We start from the raw sequence: 27,148 nt of genomic DNA, 5'->3' as shown, positions 1-27,148 counted from the left end.
AGGAGTGAGAATTATTGACTTACATGTCTCCACTTGAGATCAAAAAACAATGACTATGAAGGTGACCAGGAAAGGAAACTTTGAAGTAGCAAATCTGAAACTACTATGATTTTATAGTGAAACTTTTTTTTTTATTTTTGTAGTTGAATGAGGGAGGTTTTATCTAAATTTTCTGGTTGTAGACCACAGTGATCTCAAAATGCTGGGTGAGACAAAATCACATCTTGGAGGAGGAGTGGAGAGCCAAATCCATTCAGCACTTTTCTGGAATTAAAACCTGTTCTGAATGTGAGTGTCAATATATGCACTGAAGTTGCAGTATATCTTGCCAAGTGCTCAAAGAGGATTGAAGGGAGATAGAACATTTTTCTCAAGGTAGGGAAGGGACAAAGGGATAGGCAGGGTGTTAATTCTGGTAGCAAGTGTCAAATCTATTTCCAAACTCAGATCTGATGGGGCTGCAATATGCCCATATGCTGTTAGACACTTGCTTTATGTCTTTATTTCTTTGCCTTTTAAAATGGCCTCAAGATTAGAAGCTTAATTGAAGTAATACGGAGACCTGAGAAGAACACTTACTTATATAGGATGAACCTTGGAAAAAGGTTTGACGCTATTCTAAACATAATAAGGAGACCGAAGTGACCACCTCTTGTAGCCAGATGAGACTTCCAGGGGAGTGAGGAAGGTGGACTTCAGCATCCACAAAACCTTCGATCCTAACTTTGTCTTGCCTACAAGATACACAGGGTAAATATGACACAGAGACTGAGGCAGCAGCCAATTTATGACTGGCCCAACTTGAGACCCATCTCATGACTCATCTGCTGACACTGTTTATGATACTTTGCTATGCTTGCTGAAAGTTTTTTTTAGGATAATTGTCTCCTGAGAGGCAGCAACTCTAAACAGATGCAGAAGCCCAAAGTCACACATCAGGTGGGGCTCTGGGAGTCTTGTGGAAGAGCAGAGGATAGGAATGAGGGAGCTAGAAGTGTCAAGGACACCAAAAGAAGAACTACAAAGAAAACTAACCTGGGTCCATGGGAGCTCACAGAGACTGAACCACCAACAAATAATATGTAGGGTCTAGAACTAAGCTCCCTACACATTTGCAGCAGATGTGCACCTTGGTCTTCGTGTGAGTCCTCTAACATTGGAGCTATGACTATCTCTGATTCCGCTGCCTGCTGATTCAATATTTTGTTTATAGGACTGGTCCTATTGTTTAAAAATTCATTTTGCTCAGTTTCAGAGCTGAGGAATGTTCACAGAGATCAGCTTGGTCAGACTTCAATCTGGTATCCTCCAGTGGGTGGTACCCAAACACGGCTTCCCCTTCTATTAGGAGAAGGGAAAGAGGTGATGGAGAAGGGATTTGGGAGGTGGAGCTAGAAGGAGAGGGTGTAGTGTATGACACCAGGATATAAAGTTCATAAATAAATTAACAAATTAATGAGAAATAATGAGGACAAATCAGAGAAGTATAATTGGTCTCAGTTTCAATCCCTGATTCATGTCATCATTCCTTGTATTAAGCCCACTTTCAAGCAAACCCCTGAGTTTTAGAATTAGTCAAATCATTCCAAACATAAACCAGCTACATTAGGAAAGGCCAAGGAACCATGTCCAGAGACATTCCTTGCATGTTGCAGAGCAGCGTAATGATTTGAGAAATTCTAATATACTTACTGTCTCTTTAAAATTTCAAGACATTCTGTCAATTAAAATCCACAGAATCCCAGCAAAAAGTTCTCAATTTTGAAATTAATTCATTAACATGAGACTAATACAATAAATAAATTGTAGCAATGAAATTAACAACCCATGGAAAGATTAAAGTCCTGTTTTTCACACTTACTAGGAGTCCATTGTAAATATGAACTACAAACTTTATCAAGCCTATATAGATATCTCTGGGCTTGGAAGACTCCATTCAAAGGAAGAAAGTTGGCACTCCACCAACAACTTATTTTCACCCTTTCTTTTGCAAATTTGCTAACTAGCTCTAAATCAAACCTGTGGGATAGGATGACTTTGTTCTGATTAATTTACAGCTAATTCCGAGGGTTTCAGTTTTAAATGAATTGTTTGAATACTAAATTATGCAGCTTTATGATCCACAAGATAAGCAACTACCCTAAAGATGCCTCTGAGACTTAAAAGAGACCGCATTAGAAACTCATTATTGCCGGCACATTGAACATGGTTAAAGCAGGGGAAAATAGCCATTAAGTTAATGTAATAGTTAAACTGCATTAATTTGAAAAACTGTCCAATGAAATGCTTACAGTGGAGAATGTATTTCCTTCACACATGGAGATGTTCTTAAAACATAATGAATAAAAAGTATGTCAATATTGTTGTCTCATCTGCTTCCATTATGCTGCAGTTTAAAAGTCTAGACTCAGTTCACAGTAGATGACTTAAGGGATGGTATCAGGGTTGTTTTACACAAAAGATTATCTGATGGCCTTTGTGACCCAGGACCCTGAGCTGGGAAGTCTGTTCAGAGAAGGAAACACAGCAAATCATAGCACTCAGACACTTTTCCCGGTGGTGTTTATGCATTTTCCTTATTCTGTCTGGTTTTATTCAGGAATCACCAAGTGTTGTTTTCACTCTTTGATTGGACTTTTTGTTTTGCTTACTGCAGTGTGTGTATGTGTGTGTGTGTGTGTGTGTGTGTGTGTGTGTGTGTGTGTGTGTGTGTGTATGTGTATGTGTGTATATGCCTTGTATGTACATATGTGCTTGTTTTTATACTTCATTAACAGGTATAAAGGACACTGGGAAGAATGGAAAGTGGGTAAAGACTATACCACACTTATCTTCAACATTGTATTCAAGGACAGTGGTGTAGAGTTTTAAGGTCCTAGAGAGGTTTGATGTCCCAGAGTAAAGGGATGCTAGAACGGTGGAGTGTGGGAGTGTGGGTGGGTTGGGGAGCACCCTCATACAGAAAAGGGGGAGGGGGGAGGATGGATGTGGGTTGATGGGGTTGGTGGAGGGGTAACTGAGAAGTGGGATATCACTTGAGATGTAAATGAATAGAGTGATTAGTAAATAAAAAAAGGAAAAAAATGTAATAAGAAAAATGTTTACTTTTTTCCTTAATACCTTTTAAATTTTTAGTTAAAATATAATTATATTATTTCTCCTATCCCATCCTCTTTTCTCCCTTTACCTCCTCCCGTATTCTTACCTTACTCCCAAACTCATGACCTCTTTTTCTGTATTATTATTACAAAACAGACAAACACACACACACACACACACACACACCTACACACACACATGCACACACGCACACAGGCACACATACACAAATATATATAATTGCAGGCTGCTGAGTCCATTTAGTGTTTCTTCTAAGTGTAAAATTTCAGGACTAACTTTTGATAGTATGACTTACATACTCTGTAGAATAGAAGAGTGTCTTTAAACCCACATTTCCACGATTTTATAAATTGAGGAAATCTATTATAGATGCTTCAGTAGTACACCAACATGGACAAATGCATCAATTCTGGAATACCAAAAGCTTATAAAATTAAATCAGATTAAAATCCATGCTGTGCATTCCTACATCCCTTTCAGGCAGCAACGCCATATTCTCATTCATCCGTGTATACATAAAGTGAATGGAATTTCCTGTGCTTGATTTACTCTTTTATTTAATTTTACTTCCTTTGATGACACGACTTGTTAAAGTTTCTACCAATAAAGATCCAACTTTGTGATATCAAGGTAAAATCATTTATTTATTCAAAACTATTAATAGCTATGTAAATAAATAGCCCATAGACCAGCAAAATGTCTGCCCACTACAGATATAATGGACGATCTTTAATGAAATGGCTGCACTGTGCCCATATTTCACTTTGGCTGAATGAAGCATGGCTGATTCAAATAGACACGGCTCAGCTTCTCTTCCACCCTTCGCTTAGAGATCAAGAACTGTGCTAAGTAAATCATTCATCTTTTCCGAGTGTAGAGACAATTCTCTTAATTAATCAGTGAATAAATCAGTGGATAAGTTTGCTGTCTTGCTACTCCTCTTTCTACTCATTGTGCTTTATCACTTGGCATCCAAAACTCAGTTCTCTTCCCATAGAGCAAAGCATATAAGGAACAGATGTACATCCTACAAAGAGTTGACTTTTTTTATGCGGAGAGGATATTTCCTGCCATGAGTATCTTTAGGAGAGCACATATTGTATGATACATGAAGACAATGGACAAACATAAGGGACAGCATCAGAGTCTCTGCTATTTCTAACTGTCGGTTCTTCCCTGGAAGACTATTTAAAATGGCAATTCCTCCTATGAATCTGATTTTGTTAATATGGATTTGTTTCTCTGAATCCAGAATTATACTGATTCTCACATAAAGTAGATGTCCTTGTATAGAAGATAAATGTGTACCTAATGACTTAAGAAACAAGAATTTAGGAGAAAAGAGTTATTCCTATAGTAAATAAAAGGAAGAGGTGATTATATGTCAAAGGGTATTGCACACCCTTTTGTCCAGTATTATGGACACAGATTATTTGCCACAGGTTAAGTACACAAATGTATGGTGAGTGAACCAGCCGTCTTGTCACTCAGAATGAACCACACTTGAGACTCTTTGCATAGGAGAATCAGCTGCCTTTGCATTTGTGTGACTTGAATCTGAGACCAATTCTTCTGAGGTCACCACTTGAGTGACTGTATTTCACTTACAGAAATCATTGCAAGTCAGGCTGCTTATTATCAGAGTTCCTTAAAATCAGATAGTCAGGCCATGTGAAAAGAGCTTGGGTGAAGGTAACCTCAAGAACATATTTCTAGTAAAGTATTTCCTCAAGCTAGACCCTAACTAACTCTTCCTCTTAACTATCTTCTACTTGGCATTATATTGTACATACACTGAGAGATTAAATCATTCTGTTAGATCAGAATATTCACGATCTACTGTACACTGGAGTTCTCATCACAGATATCACTAGTATCTCAAATGTCACACTTAAATATCACTAGTAATTCTTGACATGGGTCCCATTACTACCAAGTTGACAGGGATTTTGGCTTATTGACTGTTGCCTAATATTCCATTATATTGCTGTCTTCACAGAAGACTGTCAAATATAAAGTAGTTTCTAAAATTAAGATAATGCATTCAAAATACCTACAGCTACTAAAGGACACAAACATTCTTTGTATTTGTTGACAGGTTTTAAAGGACTATTGTAAAATGGCTTTTATTATACACATTGACTTGAGTGAATTTCTTAGCCGTATGTCCCCAAATACTCTGTGGTATTTTCTGAAAATAAATTTTGGTTTTCAACATAGTGTTATAATTTTTCAAGTACAGTTAGAGTTGATGATCTCCAAAGTTGTATTTTATGGTGAACACATTTAACATTATTGACATCCATGTTAATTATTTTTCAAGCCATTTTGATTAGTAATTTTTAACTATGGTATCTCATAGAGAAGAAACTTCTTAGACTGGATATGTGATCAACTTAAAATTTCATGTTGAAACGGTTAGTTTTTCCATTTCTCATCCACCGCAGTATTTCTGGCAGATATTTGGTAAGAACAGGAAATAATGACATTGTCTCTACATTTCTTTGTTGCACAAATCTGGCTAGAACAAAATCATAAGACATCCCAATTTTTTGGCCCTTGTTGAAGGTCTTAATTACATCTAATTAAATATCAGAGCTCTATTAAACATTCATCTGCTAAATTGAATTATACAAAGTAAAATTACTGTATCAAAATTAAATCTTCAGCTCCCATTGTCTAATTTATTCAGTTGTTGCTCTGCTGTTATAAAAATAACTTCAAGGTTCTTAAGTGCAAAGTGAACCAACCAACCACATCTCACTAAAAATCATAAAAAGATAACATTTTGTTTAAGTTTCATTTATTAAGAATTGGAATATAAACTCTCAATTATTTTTGAAAAATCAGTCATTTAAATAACTTATTGCAGGCATCGCTACTCTAATGCTAAGCAATTGTTGGATGGTTTATAAAGTGAAGCAAGGAACTAAACCTATCTGAAATATTTGAATGGGGGGAGGGGTCAGAGAAAATGTGTACTCCATGCTTAAGCATTCGTTTTATTTTATACCAGCTTCATTATTTCCAATCTGTACATCTAAGATTGTAATTCTGACACTGTATTTTTTACTTTGACATTTTTACTTTTGTCATTGCATTTTGATTATATACTGTTATATTTGTATACAATTAAAAGATAGAAATATTTTGCAAAAAAATATAAGGATGTATTTCTGTTGAGTAGGTATCCAAAGTGAGTAATGTCATTCTATTATGATATGATGACCTGAAAATTATATTGTCATAATAGAAATAAATCATATCATTTACAATACTTACCATTTAGCAGAATGTAGAGTAGCACTGAGGGAAATGTTTGGCAACTGATTTCCAAAAGCAACAACAAAATTATTACAAGAACCTTGGTTCTATCATATGAATAAGACAACCAACTTTCCATATGATGTCATCACATATCACAGTCTTTAAAATCAGCTAAAAAAATTCAACTAAAAACGGATGCTAGGTTATGAAATAGGGACTGGACTATCTTCTTGTCTTTGTGGAGACAGGCCTTACCATGACACTGTGGTAGAGGCTAGGTCATTAGAATCATAAATTAATAATTTGTTGTCAACCTTCTTTTCAGAAATGAGCATTTCTAATGAAAATTAACACTGGGCTAGAGAACTGTGTCCCTGGTTAAAGCAGTGGCTGTGTAAGTGTTAGTTATGATTTCATTACATCTATAAATACCAGGTCATTGTACTAGCCACCTGAAATAGACAGAGGATAATAGGAAAATGCTGGCTACCTAGGCTAGCAATACCAGTGATGTGAAAGTAGGAAATTCTGCGTCAGTGAGCTATGTGATATATAGTGGAAGGAGATCCACAAGCTATCCCTCATTCACACACACACACACACACACACACACACACACACACACACACACACACACACACAAAGAGCAAATAGGTAAATTCAGAGACAAAAATACCATGTAAATGTTCACATGAATATTAAATAAAGTAAGCTTACTTTTATAAGTAATGTTAAAAGTGTAAAACAAGAAGGATGACCAAAGTGTGGATGCTTCAGTCCTTCAGTCCTTTTTAGAAACAGGAATAAAATACTCACAGAAGGAAATATGGAGACAAAATGTGGAGCAGACTGAAGGAAAGGTCATTCAGAAACTGCCCCACCTGGGGATCCATCCCATATTCAGCCACCAAACCCAGACACTACTGCAGATGCCAGGAAGTGCATGCTGACAGGAGTCTGATATAGCTGTCACTTGAGAGGCTCTGCAAGAGCCTGACAAATATAGAGGTGGATGCTCGCAGCTAAGCATTGAACTGAGAACGTGGTCCCTAATGGAGGAGTTAGAGAAGGGACTGAAGTAGCTGAAGGGGTTTGCAACCCCATTACCTACCATCCTCTCAGGGACTAAACCACCAAGAAAAGAGTACACATGGAGCGACACATGGCTCCAGCTGCATATGTAGCAGAGGATGACCTTGGCTGGCATCAGTGGGTGGAGAGATACTTGGTCCTGTGAAGGCTCGATGTCCCAGTGTAGGGAAATGTCAAGGCACAGAGGAGGGAGGGAGGGAGTGAGTGGGTGGGGGAGAATCAGGGGCAGAGGGAGTGAGATAGGGGGTTTATGGATCAGGAAACCAGGAAAGGGGATAAAATTTGAAATGTAAATAAAGAAAATATCCAATTAAAAAGAGTTCTTAAAAAATGTGTAAGACAAGCAGCCTATTGATGCAAGTGTTTTCAGTCAGCCTGATGCTTGGGTCATTGCTTTTCCCCAGTGTGACTAACCTTACTGCGGCAACTCAAAGGATGGAATGAGCCTTTGCACAGTGTTACATCTATGGTCTCTAGGGTACGTTTCCTCTGTCTGTGGTAAGTAGTAAAGCATCTATCACTGACTAAAACATGGATATGGTAATTATTATTCTCCATCACTCCAAAGAGCTGCAGAAGTTAGTTCTCTGGAGGTCTTAGATACTTCTCCTACATTGAAGTAGGAATGAGGACAGGCCTGAGTGTATGTGGTAGGTCCTTTTGAGCAGTGTTTCTCAAATGTCCTAATTCTGTGACCCTTTAATTTAGTTCCCCATGTTGCGGTGACCTTCAATCATAAGATTATATTTGTTACTACTCCATAACCGTAATTTTGCTAATGTTATTACTTGTAATGTAAACATTTGCCTTGCAGAATATCTGATATGTGACCCCCAAGGGGCTTCACAACCCACAGGTTGAGAACTGCTGCTTCAGAGTCGTCTCCTTTAAGGGGAGACCTGCTGAAGATGAAGCAGAATAATGGAAGGCATCGGTACAGTGTCAAATGAGTAGGGTTTTCATGACATTTGTGTCTCATACACATCAGGAGGAGATCATGAAAGAAGCTAAAAGGACAAACGAAACCTGCAGGAAACACATACAGATTTACTAAATTTTCAAAAAAAAATCCCCAAAACAAAAAACAAGACAACAACAACAACAATAACAAACATAGCAAAATCTTTTCATTGGAGAGCAGCTAGAATTCACAACAAACTGCACTGACGTGGAATACATGCAGATAAGTCCTATCCCTGAGCTTGCATAGCCTAGGGCTAGACATCCTTTTGAACTAGAATGCTTGCAAACATCCCTTTTCCTTCAGAACTGTGCATTTGTCACAGCTGATGAATTCACACTCACATAGCAACATCGCTCAGAGTTCATAGTTTACCTGAGAGCAGACTCTGTGCTATCCGTTCTATGGGTTCGGCAGAGGTACAATGGCACATATACAGTACTACAATATTTACAAAATAAGTATTTTGTGTGGAAAAATTTCCTCCTGGCCAGACATAGAGGTGCATGCCTTCAATCCCACCACTGCAGACACAGGAGCACACAGGTCATTGTAACCTGTTGTCGCCCTGTTGTTCATATTGAGTTCCAGAATAGGCAGAGCTACATGGCAACACCCTGTCTCAAACAAGCAAAAGTAAGTAACAAAAATAGCTCATTTGCCTTCTGCCTATTCATCTCTCCAGATTCTGTAAATCCTGGCAATCACTGATGTTTTTACTGGGACCACAGTCTCAACATTTCTAGAACGCCATATGCTTGGATTATGCAGACATTTTACAGTGGCACCCTTTTCTTAGCCTTTTGTTGCTAGCTTCCTTTTTAGCACTGAATAATATTCCATTGTTTGGGTATACCACACGTCATTTTCTGATGGACATTTTTGATTCTTCCATTTGGAAAATTATGCATAAGTCTGCTTCAGGCATATGCTTGCAGGACGTATTTTTCAACCCCTTTGAATAAAAGCAAAGTTGTATCAGTGATGGATGGAAGAAAATGTGCTTAGCTTTGCATGAAACTCCAAAACTGGATTCTAAAGTTGCTATTTATATTAGATTCTTATCAGCTGTGAAACGGGGCATGTGTATCTTCATCTTCCTCCTCGCTGTCATTCATCCTCAAGCGTTACTAAATGTGACAATGTCTTGGCTAAACAGGATATCATGGATAAAATGGATAAAGTCAATTTCTCTATTAAAACCTCAAAACCAACTGATCTAAAGTCAACTCAGAGAGTCAGATTACAGTATATTCCGGAACAAAATTGAGACAAGAGCTATAAAATAAAATGATATGGTCCTAAATGCGTCTACAGGGGCAGCCCCTTTAATGACACACACACAGAATCATGATTTCTTGTTGAAATTAAACCAATGCCCAACAATACAGACACAGAACACTGATGGGAAAATGAATTCAAAATGCTAGAAAAATGATGAGAACGGTGTGGCTTCTCTTTGATGTAAACTAAGAGCCACCAAGAAACGACTTAAAGAGATAGTGTGTCAGAACAACAGCGACACAGGCAGTAATCCCTAAGCTGGTAACAATGTTTCTTTTGTTTATGTGGTCACTGAAATGAAAACATTTCTGTTTATCAAAGTGAAGCATGCCTAGAAAGGAACAGGTATATTTGAAGCAAAATCACCCTATACATGGGATGCTGTCTAGTGGAGAGATACAGGAGAATATTACAAAAGGAAAATGATCTATTATCCATTAGTAGAAAACATTAAATATCAGACAGACAATTGATAGACTAGAAACCTAAATACCACTCAAAACATAGCTACATTCCTGGAAGTTATTATCCACTGTTATTAGACACATTGTATTAAAGCAGTTTGAAAAGTTCAAGACCTCATGCTCTGATAGTTTCCTTCTGTCGAACTGTTGCGGTGATGTACAGAGAGAGACATTTAAATATGTGAAGTGCAGCAATAGATATTGACTGAGATCTAGAGGAATTAGCATTTATATGCTCTGAAACAATAGCTTTCTTATTTTGATAGTGATATGTGTGGTGTGGTGGAGAGGGTGCACACTTTTGTATGTGGCTGTGCATATTCCTTTTGTATCCTGGGTGTATTTTTACTAACTTCATGTAGACTATCTGATACATTCCTCTTTAAAAATAAAAAACCCATATGTGTATGTTTCTTACATCAGAAATTTGTAGAGCAGGGTCCCAATCTGGGAAAATTGCCAAGCGAGTGTTAGGTTCGCAGCCACCTAGGTCATGCTGCTAGCAAAAAGTTTAGAGGGAGATAAAAGTGTTGGTCAAATACTTATCATCCATCAAGATAGAATCTATATCCTGATTTCAGCACATTTTTAAAATATCTGGGTCCATGCGCTAAGTTTCCTAGCTCCAGAGAAACAAACCACCGCAAAGTTGGCTGCTTTAATAACAGATATGTGTTCTCTCAGTTATGCATGCTGCAACCCTGAAACAAGAGCGCCGTTTTGAATGCCTTTCATATCCTCGAAGGGACTCGGTGCACTCTTTCTTAACTTCGGATGGAAGTGGCAGGTGCCTACTGGGTTTTAGTTAGTGAGTTATTCACCATAGTCTAAACGGAGTTGTCACATAGCTATATCCTTGTCTTCTCTGTCTGTGTTTGTTCTCTCCTTAAAAAAACTAAGGCAAACAATACTCCAGTATGACTTCATCTATCTATCGCTTCCATTAGTTATCCAAATTCCAAATAAGAACACATTCAGAGATGTTAAACGGTTTTTCTTTTGGGCGACAACTCAGCCCATAACTGCCTAGTCTCAGTCACAGTAACTGCAGTCACTTCTTTTCCTATTCTTCTCTAAGTCTTAGTGCTTCCAATGTCATTCATCAAATACCCTATCTGTCAAAGGTATAGTTCATACAGCTGCTGTTATACTTGGTCATAGGGATGCTGAAGGAAGTCCATGAAGAACAAAAGTATAGCAGTCTGTGTAGCTTTAAATAGCATAGACTTTATATCACACATAGTTCAACAGGACAGAGTGCTAGAAACAATGACTCAGTAGATTTCATTCAGACATCTCTTTCTTGGTTAACGATTAGTCACATTTTCCTGTCTCTGGATGGGATCTTTTTTCTTGATATATTTAATACTAATCTCTTCAAATAAGGGTGCTATTTATCTGGCTATGTGTCCCTCCATGATTCAAGTTGTGATGTGCAAATTTCCTTAAAGACTCTGTAGCCAATGAAAGTTACAATCTGGTGGTGGTCTCCACATATGAAACTGGTAATTGAGGATGGCATTTTGTCTCATCATTTTGAGGTAAAGGACTGACAGAGGTTTGTGACTTCAATATAGGACAAGGAAGCTACATCTATGAAATTTAAACAACAAGTTATCTACACAAGATATGAGCAATGATAGTAACATGCCAAGAAATGTCAATAGACCCCATCCCTAGGTAGACAGCTTCAGGTAATTAGTAACTGCTTAGAGAGGAATAACCAATTTGCTTTAGGGGTACGTCCTTGAGCTAGGTGTGTCATATACACTCCAATAATAAGTGATCAGTCCTCAAATTATGTATGTCATATATCATCAACACTAAATGAATTCACTCTGTGTGTGTGAATGTGTGTGTTTGTGTGTGTGTTATGTGTATGTGTGTGTGTTATATGTGTGTGCGTGTGTGTGAAAATAAGAAAAGTAGGATATGAATTTGAGAAGGAGCAGGCAGTGGTTATGGAATAAGTTAAAGAGAAAAGAGGAGAAATAATGTAAATACATTACTTATATGACATTTTTAATAAATAAATAATAATTTTCAAAGTAAATTATTAACAGACATTTGAAGGAAGAATTCCTAACTATATCAATAAACATGTAAACATGTTACTATGCTGTTTTACCTTTGAATAAATAGTGAGACACTTATGAAGAAGTGTTTCTACATGTGTGTCATTATGCTAAAAGGCCTTTTCTGTACCTGTTGTAGCCAAGCTCTTAAAAATGTTAAAAGAAAATGTTAAATACAATCTGAGATATACTAATTGGCAAGAATGAATGTGAACTAAATTAAAACATAAAGTCTTCTACAGCAGCTGGATGAACTGACTCTCATTTAATGTCTGGGTGGGGTACACATCTTTCTGGCAGTCTGCTCATTTGTCTGGTTTTATACGTAAGCAATGATCCTGAGAGGGGGCTGCTCCTCTGAGAATGTCTATAACAAATATACAGATACAAATGACCTGTGACTCTGCAATTAGAAGATCCTGACTACAAGTCCCTCAAACAATGGATCTGTTCATGTTAACTTATGCGAGAGAATCACTATTATCAATTGAGTAATGAAATCTCTGCCTTCAAAAATAAGTTCTAATGGAGGAAGATGGAGATAGATAGACAGATAGATAGATAGATAGATAGATAGATAGATAGGTAGATAGATAGATAGATAGATAGATAGATAGATAGATAGATGGACTGAGATGTAGACGTTAACCACAGAACTGATTCCCATCATTTATACACATTTTCACAGAACTAAAATAATTATTCAATAAAAAACAAATATGCAAAAGTAGCATAAACATGTAGCTTTCATTAAAATATTTGAAAGGCCATGATCCATTTTTGTGGTGACTTCCTATAGTGTCCTCTATAATGACATTACTCAATACATTACTCAATATTGGCTCCTTCACAGACTGGAGTCCATGGAGCTTTATCCATTACCTAAAGACCTTGAAGGAGGTTTCCAATCAACACTCCTTGTCTGAAATGCACATTTTGATTTTACAGTAATGAAAGTTCCCATTATCCTAGTTATACTGCCAACCTAAATATGTGAAAAGCAGTATTCATCACCGTTGACTTTGTACTTATATCCTCTATTTTAAGAGAGGGGAGGCACAGTTCCTCTAGTAGAGAATGATTTTTCTCCAAGATCACAATGATTCTAAATAGCAGCTCTAAAACTATGCTGGGTCAGAAAACGAACTTCACAATTCCTCAGGATGAATTGTTCTTTGATTCTCCCAAGCAGGTTTCAGATAGAGTTTGAAGTAGAAGATACATCTGACCTTTCCCTTTATTGGATTATTAAATGACTGAATGAAACAAATGATTAAACAAAAGTCACAGAAGTAGAGTAGAGTCAATGATGCAACTTCCCCTTTTATAGAAAGTCAGAAGTAAGAGCTGTATGAAGGGGTGAGCAAGGTTTAATTTCATTTGGGAAAGCCCTGACTCCAGTTAGAAATGAACAGGAAAGGAGGAGGAGACATAATTAATGCTCCATCTTTCATTCTCTTTAAGAGCAGACACCTTCCCCACAAAGCTGCCAACTGACCTCACAGTCTACAGGTGGGGAAGTCTTCTTCAGTATCATTCTTTCATTAACTCTGACATGCCTCCCTCTCATTTTACCAAATCACTTCTAATTTCCACAAAAGCATGCATTTTTTTCCTGCCTGAAATGTGGTGTGCATCTATCCTTCAAGTTCTGCTTTTCTGACTAGAGAAACATTAGCAGCACTTACAGGACGAGCAATTTCTTTTACACAACACTTTGTCTCTTCTGCTTTCACAGATCTCTAATAAGACAACCTTAGAAAACACAAGACTTTCCTGAGAAAACACTGTGGAATCCAAATGTTGATATCTCTCTCCATTGTTCATAAGATCTAGAAGGCAATGGAAGGTTCTAAACAGTGAGGAAATAAAGTAGGAGAATCACCAGTAAGTATCTCTCCTTTGTCCCTGCTGAAGTTCCCCTCATTCTTTATAGTATTTGAGCTTGTGCAGATCTTGCCATTCATGTCTGCTTCTATGATTGGTGTATCCCTGAGTGCCTATCCTTCTCTATCGCCATTGAGGTGTTCAAGAGAAAACAAAGAATTCATACAGAAGAGTAAATAAATCAAGAAAATCAAAACCAAGAAATTCCCATGTGAACAGGTTAACTTGAAATGCTTAACCAATTTACATTTTGACAATGTTATAAAAGATATTACCAACACTCCATGCCTTGCTGAAATCTTTTCTGACAGAAAGTTTTACCTCTTTCTTCATTTGCTTCTTTCAAATCTGGGCTTCGAGAGATTGTGTTTGGCCAGAAACACAGATGATTAGCAAAAAAATTTACTATGAACTAATAATCTAAAAAGAAATAGCTGAGAAAAGCTTAGTGGTATAGACAAGGTCAGGGCTTATTGCTCATTGAAATCATACTTGCTTAATACATATGATGACCTAGGTTCAATACAACTAGAGGGATATAAAAGAACTGCAGTATTAAACTATTAAGGAAATAGCACTGTGTAAGGATCTTGTGTGACAAATAAATTATCAAGAATTAACATGAAAACTTGACCTACCATTTTAATGGACCAAACAGGTCATCTTATCAAGGGCTGGCAGTCTGCTGATTACATCTATTGCTGTATTTAAATGTTGTCTTATTTAATATACTTAATGGGCAAGGAACAAAGAGACACTTGGATTAATTCACTGTAAAAAAGGAGCTTTGGAATGGGCACTTATGTGCTTCACTACAAAATGAATACTTGCCTACTATCATCTAAATACTGCTTATGAGCTAAGAAAAAAGTCTCAAGTGAGCATGTGAAGGCAAGAATGTATTGTCAAGATAGTACATGCATATGTCTGAGTTTGCAATGGATATTTGGTTTTGATAGTCAATCTGCCTCAAAATTGGCTGAAAACTGTTGAAACTGGTAATTTCTGTATTTGAAAGACATTCCAATCTCTATTTTTGCCTTGACTTAAAATCCTTTCATTGTGTCCTATGAATCTCACAGTTTTTGCTCAATCATGTTCAATGAGCAGTCATATATTTAGTTAAATTTGGATTGCCAAGCATAAGGTATAAAATCTCAGATTCTGGGACCTATTATCCTGGCATGAGATATACAGAGATCATTGAAGATGTATAAATAACTGTTAGACATTATAAAAAATACAAGGTAAAACACTTAAATGCCTTTATTGTTCAGAAAACAGACAAGATTAGTATTTTTTTTATTAACTTGAGTGTTTCTTATATACATTTCGAGTGTTATTCCCTTTCCCTGTTTCCAGGCAAACATCCCCCTCCCCCCTCCTCTTCCTGATGGGTGTTCCCCTCCCCATCCTCCCCCCCCTTGTCGCCCTCCCCCCAACAATCTAGTTCACTGGGGATTCATTCTTAGCAGGACCCAGGGCTTCCCCTTCCTCTGGTGCTCTTACTAGGATATTCATTGCTACCTATGAGGTCAGAGTCCAGGGTCAGTCCATGTATAGTCTTTAGGTAGTGGCTTAGTCCCTGGAAGCTCTGGTTGCTTGGCATTGTTGTATATATGGGGTCTCGAGCCCCTACAAGCTCTTCCAGTTCTTTCTCTGATTCCTTCAACGGGGTCCTATTCCCAATTCAGTGGTTTGCTGCTGGCATACGCCTCTGTGTTTGCTGTATTCTGGCTGTGTCTCTCCGGAGAGATCTACATCCAGCTCCTGTCTGCCTGCACTTCTTTGCTTCATCCATCTTGTCTAATTGGGTGGCTGTATATGTATGGGCCACATGTGGGGCAGGCTCTGAATGGGTGTTTCTTCTGCATCTGTTTTAATCTTTGCCTCTCTATTCCCTGCCAAGGGTATTCTTGTTCCCCTTTTAAAGAAGGAGTGAAGCATTCACATTTTGATCATCCGTCTTGAGTTTCACTTGTTCTAGGCATCTAGGGTAATTCAAGCATTTGGGCTAATAGCCACTTATCAATGAGTGCATACCATGTGTGTTTTTCTGTGATTGGGTTAGCTCACTCAGGATGATATTTTCCAGTTCGAAACATTTGCCTACGAATTTCATAAGGTCATTGTTTTTGATAGCATAGTAATATTCCATTGTGTAGATGTACCACATTTTCTGTATCCATTCCTCTGTTGAAGGGCATCTGGGTTCTTTCCAGCTTCTGGCTATTATAAATAAGGCTGCGATGAACATAGTGGAACACGTGTCTTTTTTATATGTTGGGGCATCTTTTGGGTATATGCCCAAGAGAGGTATAGCTGGATCCTCAGGCAGTTCAATGTCCAATTTTCTGAGGAACCTCCAGACTGATTTCCAGAATGGTTGTACCAGTTTGCAATCCCAACAACAATGGAGGAGTGTTCCTCTTTCTCCGCATCCTCGCCAGCATCTGCTGTCACCTGAGTTTTTGATCTTAGCCATTCTCACTGGTGTGAGGTGAAATCTCAGGGTTGTTTTGATTTGCATTTCCCTTATGACTAAAGATGTTGAACATTTCTTTAGGTGTTTCTCAGCCATTCAGCATTCCTCAGCTGTGAATTCTTTGTTTAACTCTGAACCCCATTTTTTAATAGGGTTATTTGTCTCCCTGCGGTCTAACTTCTTGAGTTCCTTGTATATTTTGGATATAAGGCCTCTATCTGTTGTAGGGTTGGTAAAGATCTTTTCCCAATCTGTTGGTTGCCGTTTTCTCCTAACCACAGTGTCCTTTGCCTTACAGAAGCTTTGCAGTTTTATGAGATCCCATTTGTCGATTCTTGATCTTAGAGCATAAGCCATTGGTGTTTTGTTCAGGAAATTTTTTTCCAGTACCCATGTGTTCCAGATGCTTCCCTAGTTTTTCTTGAGTGTATCTGGTTTGATGTGGAGGTCCTTGATCCACTTGGACTTAAGCTTTGTACAGGGTGATAAGCATGGATCGATCTGCATTCTTCTACATGTTGACCTCCAGTTGAACCAGCACCATTTGCTGAAAATGCTATCTTTTTTCCATTGGATGGTTTTGGCTCCTTTGTCAAAAATCAAGTGCCCATAGGTGTGTGGGTTCATTTCTGGGTCTTCAATTCTGTTCCATTGGTCTATCTGTCTGTCTCTGTACCAATACCATGCAGTTTTTATCACTATTGGTCTGTAATACTGCTTGAGTTCAGGGATAGTGATTCCCCCAGAAGCCCTTTTATTGTTCAGGATAATTTTAGCTATCCTGGGGTTTTGTTATTCCAGATGAATTTGCAAATTGTTCTGTCTAAATCTTTGAAGAATTGGATTGGTATTTTGATGGGGATTGAATTGAATCTGTAGATCGCTTTTGGTAAAATGGCCATTTTTACTATATTAATCCTGCCAATCCATGAGCATGGGAGATCTTTCCATCTTCTGAGGACTTCTTCAATTTCTTTCTTCAGAGTCTTGAAGTTCTTATTGTACAATTTTTTTACTTGCTTAGTTAAAGTCACACTGAGGTACTTTATATTATTTGGGTCTATTACGAAGGGTGTCGTTTCCCTAATTTCTTTCTCGGCTTGTTTCTCTTTTGTGTAGAGGAAAGCTACTCATTTATTTGAGTTAATTTTATACCCAGCCACTTTGCTGAAGTTGTCTATCAGCTTTAGTAGTTTTCTAGTGGATCTTTTGGGATCACTTAAATATACTATCATATCATCTGCAAAAAGTGATATTTTGACTTCTTCTTTTCCGATCTGTATCCCCTTGACCTCCTTTTGTTGTCTGATTGCTCTGGCTAGAACTTGAAGAACTATATTGAATAAGTAGGGAGAGAGTGGCCAGCCTTGTCTAGTCCCTGATTTTAGTGGGATTGCTTCAAGTTTCTCTCCATTTAGTTTAATGTTAGCAACTGGTTTGCTGTATATGGCTTTTACTATGTTTAGGTATTGGCCTTGAATTCCTATTCTTTCCAGGACTTTTATCATGAAGGGGTGTTGAATTTTGTCAAATGCTTTCTCAGCATCTAATTAAATGATCATGTGGTTTTGTTCTTTCAGTTTGTTTATATAATGGATCACGTTGATGGTTTTCCATATATTAAACCATCCCTGCATGCCTGGGATGAAGCCTACTTGATCATGGTGGATGATTGTTTTGATGTGCTCTTGGATTTGGTTTGCCAGAATTTTGTTGAGTATTTTTGCGTCGATATTCATAAGGGAAATTGGTCTGAAGTTCTCTTTCTTTGTTGTGTCTTTGTGTGGTTTAGGTATAAGAGTAATTGTGGCTTCGTAGAAGGAATTCGGTAGGGCTCCATCTGTTTCAATTTTGTGGAATAGTTTGGAAAATATTGGTACGAGGTCTTCTATGAAGGTCTGATAGAATTCTGCACTAAACCCGTCTGGACCTGGGCTCTTTTTGGTTGGGAGACCTTTAATGACTGCTTCTATTTCCTTAGGAGTTATGGGGTTGTTTAACTGGTTTATCTGTTCCTGATTTAACTTCGGTACCTGCTATCTGTCTAGGAAATTGTCCATTTCCTGCAGATTTTCAAGTTTTGTTGAATAAAGGCTTTTATAGTAAGATCTGATGATTTTTTGTATTTCTTCTGAATCTGTAGTTATGTCTCCCTTTTCATTTCTGATTTTGTTAATTTGGATACACTCTCTGTATCCTCTTGTTAGTCTGGCTAAGGGTTTATCTATCTTGTTGATTTTCTCAAAGAACCAACTTTTGGTTCTGTTGATTCTTTCTATGGTCCTTTTTGTTTCTACTTGGTTGATTTCAGCTCTGAGTTTGATTATTTCCTGCCTTCTACTCCTCCTGGGTGAATTTGCTTCTTTTTGTTCTAGAGATTTTAGGTGTGCTGTCAAGCTGCTGACATATGCTCTTTCCTGTTTCTTTCTGCAGGCACTTAGAGCTATGAGTTTTCCTCTTAGCACAGCTTTCTTTGTGTCCCATAAGTTTGGGTATGTTGTACCTTCATTTTCATTAAATTCTAAAAAGTCTTAATTTCTTTCTTTATTTCTTCCTTGACCAGGTTATCATTGAGTAGAGCATTGTTCAATTTCCACGTATATATGGGCGTTCTTCCCTTATTGTTATTGAAGACCAGTTTTAGGCCGTGGTGGTCTGATAGCATGCATGGGATTATTTCTATCTTTCTGTACCTGTTGAGGCCCATTTTTTGACCAATTATATGGTCAATTTTGGAGAAAGTACCATGAGGAGCTGAGAAGAAGGTATATCCTTTTGCTTTAGGGTAGAATGTTCTATAAATATCTGTTAAGTCCATTTGGCTCATGATTTCTCTTAGTCTGTCTACGTCTCTGTTTAATTTCTGTTTCCATGATCTGTCCATTGATGAGAGTGGGGTGTTGAAGTCTCCGACTATTATTGTGTGAGGTGCAATGTGTGTTTTGAGCTTTAGTAAGGTTTCTTTTACGTATGTAGGTGCCCTTGTATTTGGGGCATAGATATTTAGGATTGAGAGTTCATCTTGGTGGATTTTTCCTTTGATGAATGTGAAGTGTCCTTCCTTATCTTTTTTGATGAATTTTAGTTGGAAATTGATTTTATTTGATATTAGAATGGCTACTCCAGCTTGCTTCTTCTGACCATTTGCTTGGAAAGTTGTTTTCCAGCCTTTCACTCTGAGGTAGTGTCTGTCTTTGTCTCTGAGGTGTGTTTCCTGTAGGCATCACAATGCAGGGTCCTCGTTGCATATCCAGTTTGTTAACCTATGTCTTTTTATTGGGGAGTTGAGGCCATTGATGTTGAGAGATATTAAGGAATAGTGATTATTGCTTCCTGTTATATTCATATTTGGATGTGAGGTTATGTTTGTGTGCTTTTCTTCTCTTTGTTTTGTTGCCAAGACGATTAGTTTCTTGTTTCTTCTAGGGTATAGCTTGCCTCTTTATGTTGGGCTTTACCATTTATTATCCTTTGTAGTGCTGGATTTTTAGAAAGATATTGTGTAAATTTGGTTTTGTCATGGAATATCTTGGTTTCTCCATCTATGTTAATTGAGAGTTTTGCAGGATACAGTAACCTGGGCTGGCATTTGTGTTCTCTTAGGGTCTGTATGACATCTGTCCAAAATCTTCTGGCTTTCATAGTTTCTGGCGAAAAGTCTGGTGTAATTCTGATAGGTCTGCCTTTATATGTTACTTGACCTTTTTCCCTTACTGCTTTTAATATTCTTTCTTTATTTTGTGCGTTTGGTGTTTTGACTATTATGTGACGGGAGGTGTTTCTTTTCTGGTCCAATCTATTTGGAGTTCTGTAGGCTTCTTGTATGCCTATGGGTATCTCTTTTTTTAGGTGAGATGTGTGCAGAGTGCCGTCTCTTCTGGTTTCCCTGGCGTGTCTGCCTCTCTGAAGGTTTAGCTCTCCCTCCCACGGTATTTGGGTGCAGAGAACTGTTTATCTGGTCTGTCCCTTCAGGTTCCGGCGGTTTTTCAGGCGCAGGGGTCTTGCCGCTCCTATGATTAGTATTTAATCCAGAAAATCTACTAAGTCTTTAAACTGCAAAATTCTTAAAGTTCTAGTCCAAACTGACTTGGGCTCTCTCTGAATTTCTCTCCTGAGATATTTGTTATGATCTTCCCAAGAAGTGCAGAATTCTAACCATTTATATTTCTCCAGGACCACTTGGCTCTCTTCATTGAACAATACCAACTCCCAGGCAATACCTGTCCTGTCAATACCAGCTGAGGACACCCATTGCGCCCATACACAGCTCATTCTCAGAGCAGATGTTCAACAGCAGATTGAGATCAGAGGCTAGTGTCACACAGGCATCTCGATCATCACATTGGGATGTGACTTCAGAATAAGCAAGGACACTTCCTTCCTCTGCCAGCCCCAGTGCAATTGTCCAGAGAATTTGCCCACTTTGAGAGAAGCAAGCTGTGAGGTTGCTTAGTCATTATTTAGAAAAGAGTGTTGGGAATTTAAACCTAGCCTTTTTCCTTAAAGTAAACAGGTCTGGGTGCTAAGGAATTAGAAGGAGGCCCGCAACTCTGTTTGAAGATCACAACAGCAACAAGAGCTTAGATTCAATAACTGGCAAGACACAATCAGAGCGATAAGTGAGAAGAGCCTTCCTAGAGTTAGTAGGGACTTCAAATGCAGGCCTCCTAGTGACCTCTGCAAAAAGCCTGGTATTGACGTTTTACAAAGAAATCTACTTGATGCCATAAGCAAATAGACAGTACCAACAGTGCAGTGTGTTAACAACCAAGGTAGTGGAGGTATTAGAGGAAAATAGAGCCAAAGGGGAAAAAAAAGACCTTCTATAATCAACATCATTGTAATGCCCCTAGGCACATGCTCAAGGCTATACTCTCTGGAGTTAGGGGTATCATTTACAGTGCAAGGGAAAGTAAATTTACAAACAAAACAGAACAAAACACTAAACTGAGCAACAGACAAGAAAGCACCCAGAAAGGAGTTGTTTCTCACTGTTTCTTAAATGTCCTTTGTCAATATGAATAAATAAAGACATATAGATCATAGAGAGAAATGGGAAATTTTGATCCAGACACAAGAACATGCCAAGAAAGAAAGGGTCTTTCAAAGGGTGTCTATGGCAAACTTAACAGAGCCTTAAAAAATATCACTGTATATTAACTCAAATTACCATAGTATACTATAGCCTAAATATACCAAATAAGGTATGAAGATAATATTTTATCACAGAAACAATATTTCAAAGAAATTGCAAGTAGTCAAGTGGAAACACTTTTTATGCATTAATGAATCTATTTATTCACTTTACATCCCAATCTCTGTGCCTTCCTTCCAATCCCTTTCCTCACAATCCCTCCCTCCGTCTCCCTTCCCGGTCTCTGCTGAGAGAGTGAAGAACACCCTGGGTATTGTCCCCAAAATAGGGGCACAGCAAGTCTCTGCAGGGCTAGGTCCATCTTTTCCCAATGAGGTCAGACAAGGCAGCACACTTAAGGGCACAGATTCCAGAGACAGGCAATTACTTTAGGAACAGCCCCCGCTCCAGTCGTTAGGGGACCCATATAAAAACCAAACTGCCTGTGTACTACGCATGCGTGGGAGCCTCGTCTATGCTCTTTGGTTGATAGTTCAGTCTCTGAGAGCCCCCAAGTGCCCAGGTTAGTTATCTCTGTTGGTCTTCCTGTGAAGATCCTATCCCTTTAGGAACAGCAAGTCCACAGACTCCTGGGAACCTCTCCCATACCAGGTCTCTGACAAGTTTTAGATGTGTCCCACCTCCACCTCAGCCAGCTGCATATTTCCACTGATTCTCCTGGCCGTCTGAGCCTGTGACCTGTCTCTCCCCGCACCTGATCCTGAACCCCTTCATTCTTCTTCCCATCTGTTCTTCCACCCAGTTCCCTCCCACTATCTGACTCTTATGACTCTTTTATTTCCCCTTCTAAATGAGATTCAAGCATCCTTCCTTGGCTTTTCCTTCTTGTTTAGTTTTTTTGGGTCTGTGGAATATATTGAGGATATCCTGTTCTTTACAGCTAATACCCACTTCTAAGTGACTACATACCATGCGTTTTCTTTTTGTCTGGGTTACCTCACTCTGGATGATATTTTTTAGTTCCATACACTTGCCTGCAAAATTCATGACGTCCATTGTTTTAATAGCTGAATAATATTCCCAAATGGAAATTCTAATTAATGATAAAATTATTGAAACTAACGTAGTAAAATATTACAAGAATACATTTAAATTTATAAAAAATCATTTAAATTTACAAAATATCACTTAAAACATTAAGAAATTTTGATATAAACATGTAACTTGAAGATAAGGGAAAATATAGAATAACGTAATAGAAAATTGTTCCATAGCTACTTGTATTTTTTTCTTTTGAGAATTTTCCATCCACTGACATAGCACATTTTTACTTGGGCTGCTTATTTTCTCAAGACTTTGTTCTTTGGGTTCTCTGTACGTTCTAGACAGCATCAGTTGGATGTATTGCTGATAATGATTATCTTCTATTCTCTGGCCGCATATCAATTCAATTCACAGGGTGCTCTAATATACAGAAGTTTTGTTTTATTTGTTGATTCTTGGTCGTGTTTTCCATGTTTCTAGTATCCTGTTTATGATCTCTGACTTCTGTGACACCATCAATATCGGGACTCCCCCTGGTTATCCTGTTGTCCTGTGTCACAGAGATCCTGAAGCCTTGGATCATCAAAACTTGCCTATTTATGCATCCTAAATGTTGGCAGATGATATAGATTTGGGGGTGGGCCAACTCAGCGCCCTGAATCTAGGCCTGAGTGCTAGAGAACTGGTCAAAGTGCTGGCTCTCCCTCATCCACACCACTAGGGTGAGCTCTCCAGCACTGCTCAAGCTAGGCCACACAATGCTATCATCAACAAGATGCTGGGTCAACTCTCCTGCTCTCATGTATTGAGCCATACCTACACCTACAAGCTGAGCTCCACTGTGATGCCCAGTCAAGGACCACGCCCCACTTCTCCAAGTGCTGCCAAATGTAGGGGACAAGCCAGGTTTCTTCTCTCATACCTTTGTGGCTAGATCACCTGTACCTTCACCATCAGGGCCTGCTCCACTGGGTTGCCCAGACAAGGTACAGGGCCTGGTCTCCTGAGTACTATAGCTAGTGAGGGGACAGGGCTCATTCTCCCCATCCCATGCCCTTAAGGTCCAAGCTCTGGTATGGGAACCTTTCCCATAACAGGTCTATTACAAGTCTTAGGGTTGTTCCCCATCCCCACCCGAGACAGCTGAATATTTCCATTCATTCTGATGGCCGTCTGGCCCTGTGACCTGAATCTGGGCCTGAGTGGTAAGGTGGTGAGGTGGGAGAAGTGCATCACATCCCTCCTACCAACCATGTCACCTTAAGGCAGACAAGTGGCAGGGCCACCCCTCCCATGCTTTTGTCTTCAGGGCTGGCTCACCTGTACCACCACACTAGGGTCAGACATGCTGTGTGGTCTAGACAAGGTACAGGACCTGTGGTATGGAGTACTGCAATTAGTCCAGGGCAGGGCTGGCACCCCTCCCACCAGGACAAGCTCAACTGTATTGCCTTGGCAACATATTAGGCCTACTCTCCCACGTGCTGCCACTGATGGGAGATGGGACCAGCTTTCCAGAGTGCCACAGGCAGTGAGGAATGGGACCAGTTTTGCACAGACCCTGGACATCCATTTGGTCCCTAGCAGGACCAGGGATGGACCCCTGGTACTACATTGCCATTGACCTAGAAATGTGCCTCATCAGCAGCTCAGGGTGAGACGTTACTATGGCCCTTGGTGCAGGGCTAACCAGTCAGTACAGGCTCCTCATTTCTACCATTGAGTCAAATTTCTAATTCCATCTCTCTTCATAATGTTCATGCTACTCTACTTCTCTCTCATCTGACCACCCTAAACTCATTCATTGTAGTGGCTCCCCTTGTAGTTTGGCTGCCATTTAGATAATATACTCTGCCTGTGTTGTGTGGTGTGACAGCCAGCAGGTGTCTAAGCCCACCAATGCCATGCTCCAGGCTACAGGTCTGTGGGTGGCATGTTGGAAGTCTCTCTTCCTCCTCCTGAGAAGTGCTACATGGTGGTTAGGTGGGGCCAGCCTGTACTGTGGACTGCAGGGCAGATCTGTGGGTGTCTTTCCCTGCCTTTACTATGTGACATGGCCGAATGTCAGTCTCTGCTTAACTTCCTCCTGCTGTGCTATGCTGCCTGGATTTGGGTTGATTTGATTTTGATGTGTCCTAGGCATAAAACAGCTGTGGCCACTAAGCCAGGCATAATGCTAGGATGTACAAGGGATGTCCATCTGCTCTGCCACTGACTAATATAAGAATACCACAACCAACAGAGTGTTTCTTTGCCTATTGCCAGGGGTGAGGGGTTGAGAGTGTGGGTGGGTGTTAGAGTTGAACTTTGCCTTGGATGAGAGACAAGGATTTAGTTTCAGTTTTTCTGCATATTGAAATACAGTTTTCTTGGGACCCTTAGTTGAAGATGTTGCTCTGTTTCTGAGGCATATTGGGATGTCTTTGTTAAAAAAAAAAGAAGCGATACTAGTATCTGGGCCCTCAATTCAATTTTTTTGATCTGTATGTCTATATGGGCCAATACTGGTCTGTTTTTACTACTATGACTTTGTTGTATACTTTGACAAATAGTGTGGCGATACCTACAGCAGTATTCCTTTTGTTCAGGATTGATATTGCTGTTCTTGATGATCTGTACCTTCAAATTAATTTTTAAATTGCTTCTTCTCTGTTTATAAAGCACTAAAATTCTTCCCGAGACTCAGCTGAATCTGTAGCTAGCTTTTCATTGGACTGCCATTTTCAAATTATTAATTCTTCTAATCAATGAATATAGGATTTATTTCCATCTTCCGGTGTCTTCTATAATGTATTGAAATTTCCACTGTACAATTTTTTCATTTTTCTTGGTTAGAAGGGTGTGTGCATGTGTGTGTGTGTGTGTGTGTGTGTGTGTGTGTGTGTAAGTATATTGCATGAATTGATAGTTTTCTTTAATTCTTTCATGCTCTGTTTGCCATTATCAAAGAGGCTTAAGAAATACCTGGGTGATTAAAAGCACTTCTCCTGCAAAGGAAACTGTTTTGTTTTCTATTACCCCCATTGGGTTCATTGGATCTTACTATTATCTATGATGGTGATCATTTTATTTAAAGTATTTTTTTAATTTTTTTGAAGATATCCTACATGAGCCTGCTATTAACATAATCTCCAACCATCACTTCTTCTCCAGCTCCTACCATGTGTCAAATCCATCTCAAGCTCACGATTCTTCATTCATTATACTTGGTATATATTCATAGCCAACCCGACACATAAATTTAGTGTTGATCATATGTGTATATATTTAGGGTTGACTATTGATCATGACTTCTTCATATGACAAAGAAGTAGGACCCATAAAATCTTATGGTTACCCAAACAAGACTTGAACAATGACAATATACATTGAAAAGTCAACAAAGACTGGGTTCCGACCCTAAAGGAGGAGCTACAGGCAATTAATGCCTACTCAGAAATGAAATAAGCCTTCTCTGGGGATGAGTTTTCTCATGCGATGGTCATTTTAAAACATAAACCAAGAATGGTTAGAGAAATTATGAATGTGTCAAGATCATATGGAAAACATCGTCTTTCTTAGGAAGCCAATGAAAAATTCTGTAATTGATAACAGTTACTTTGCATTGCACAAATCTTTAAATTCACTAAATATTATTAAACTGAATTATTTAAATAGATAAATTGTATTATGTGAACTACATCTCAATAAAGTTACCATACATAAAATACTATATATATATATATGCACATACATACACATACAAACATACACATATAAATGATATTCAGTTCTTTCTACCTCTGAATTCAAAATCTGTGTTAATTTGCTTCCTGAATTATAGATACCATATGCTCAAATATATATGGATAACAATAATCAAATTATGTGTAATAATTTTACATTAAGGGATTGAGAAATAAATAGGTAGGCTGGGCCTACAGTATTTTAACAGTGATTACAACTGTTAAAATACTGCAAAACACTGTCATTTTATGAACTTTCTGTGAAACTCTATTGAATGGTCCCAGTGAAAGTCCCATTCACTTGCAACAAGTCCCAGTAGAACCTGTCCATAAAGAGCCACATAATCAGTATTATACGCAATGTGGTTTCTACTGCAACTGCTCAAATGTTTTTGTAAAGCAAAATCAGCAATAGGAAATGTAAACAGACACAAATGTGTTCCCAAAATGTTTATTTACAGAGCTGGGCAGCAGTCTGGATTTAGCTCAGAATCATTAGCTTACTGCTGATTTAGAATATAATCTAGCATTTGGTCAGAGCTTAAAATACATTTTGTCACTTCTTGCTACACACCACACATCACACAATCCAAACGTTATTCTCTAGGCATGGAGATCTGGACCTTCTCCAATCATCTATAAATTGTAA

The 27,148-nt window shown here is 38.5% G+C and overlaps 1 non-coding gene across 1 annotated transcript; it reads right to left on the bottom strand.

Moving 5' to 3' along the window:
- Positions 1 to 24,900: 24,900 nt before the first annotated feature.
- LOC120096798 (small nucleolar RNA SNORA48) lies at positions 24,901 to 25,044 on the bottom strand. Its single transcript, XR_015637773.1, has one exon. It is a non-coding gene; the product is annotated as a small nucleolar RNA SNORA48 (small nucleolar RNA).
- Positions 25,045 to 27,148: the final 2,104 nt, after the last annotated feature.

The sequence above is a fragment of the Rattus norvegicus genome, chromosome 14 (assembly GCF_021556685.1).
Source record: "Rattus norvegicus strain SHRSP/BbbUtx chromosome 14, alternate assembly SHRSP_T2T, whole genome shotgun sequence".
Classification (NCBI taxonomy): Eukaryota; Metazoa; Chordata; class Mammalia; order Rodentia; family Muridae; genus Rattus; species Rattus norvegicus.
The sequence above is the reverse complement of the archived record's forward strand: the minus strand, read 5'-3'. Positions and strand labels throughout refer to the sequence as shown.